Raw genomic sequence first — 1,366 nt, 5'->3', positions numbered from 1 at the left:
TAAACAACTTTTTTGTATTGATCATATAGTTCTTTTTATTTATTTGCATACCATTCGTTAGTATTTAAATTAATTTTGTGTATGACATTCATGACTATTTTTATTTGTTAGGGTCTATGAATCACATTGATTTTAAACCCAAGGACCACAAAAGAATTAATGATTCTGTAATATGGCACTTGAACATCTTTTTTTTTTTGTTACTTGCTTAAAAAACTGCTTAAATATTGCTATTATTGTATATGAAGATAAACTGGACCAAAGAAAATCCAAATTGGACTTGTAAAAATGTTGAATTCTCTCTAATTTGTTAGAGTTGCGGACATCACACTTTTATGTAGTTGCTGCCTGTCTAAAACATACTTCACTCTGCTGTACATAGCAAGTAGAGTTACTGGACCTAACACAGAGACCAGGGGTTGATCAGTACTAGTGTGCTTATAAGAATAACACAACAAAATATTTGGAATTGAAACTGTCCCAGAAAATATTGAATATATAATAATGGCCTTTACAAAGATTTCTTGCTTTTATTTGCAAAACCTCTTTTTGAATATAACCTGTGAACATAAACTAAATTTGAAGACTGATTGAGATTCCATGGGATGTGGCAAAAGCAGTGTTCTTTATCTTTCTGGCCAAAGTTTTTAGGTCACCTCCAAATTTTAATGTAATTTACACCCCCATGTTATTTATTGGTATTGTTACAGAACCTTTAAATGTATTCTACGTGGTCAGAAAGTGTTTATTGAGCCGAATCAGACCACATTGCTGTTGAGTCGTATCACCCTCATAGTGACCTCTCCTTGGGTTTCTGAGGCAATACCACTACAGAAGTAGATTGCCCAACTTTCCTTCTGAGTAGTGGCTGGTGGGTTTGAACTGCCAGCCTTCTGGTTAGCATTCAAATGCCTTAAGAGCACGGTTTACTAAACATGAGGAGTATCCAGAGTGACTGTAGTTCTTATTCTGAAATATCTTGTGTGATAGATAAACTAACAGGATGTTAACATTGTCTAGGCAATGAGATCCTTGAAACCACTGACTCTGTCTTTATCTGTCTTTTTTGCGGCCCTTATGCTAAGCACTTTGGAGATGCTCTATAAATATTTTTGAATAAATAAGCAAATGACTTTAACATAGATGTATGCCTATGAGGAAACTTGATGGCACAGTGGCTAAAGCACTTTGCTGCTAACCAAAAGGTAGAGGTGTGAACCCACCAGCCTAGGGGAGAGAGATGAGGCAGTATGCTTCCATAAGGGCTATAGCCTTGGAAACTATATGGGGCAGTTCTACTCTTCCGTAAGGTCACTATGAGTTGGAATAGACTCAATGGCAGTGGGTTTGGTTTGTTTTTGGTATA

The 1,366-nt window shown here is 35.9% G+C and overlaps 1 protein-coding gene across 1 annotated transcript in view; it reads left to right on the top strand.

Moving 5' to 3' along the window:
- RPGR (retinitis pigmentosa GTPase regulator) overlaps positions 1–1,366 on the top strand; it is a 49,512-nt gene that overhangs the window by 4,363 nt on the left and 43,783 nt on the right. The gene's annotated exons all lie outside the window — the stretch shown is intronic.

Source organism: Orycteropus afer, unplaced genomic scaffold (assembly GCF_000298275.1).
Source record: "Orycteropus afer afer isolate SDZICR_OR568_19922 unplaced genomic scaffold, OryAfe1.0 scaffold01229, whole genome shotgun sequence".
In the NCBI taxonomy this organism is placed as follows: domain Eukaryota; kingdom Metazoa; phylum Chordata; class Mammalia; order Tubulidentata; family Orycteropodidae; genus Orycteropus; species Orycteropus afer.
Note: the sequence above shows the minus strand (reverse complement) of the source record. Positions and strands in the feature narration are given on the sequence as shown.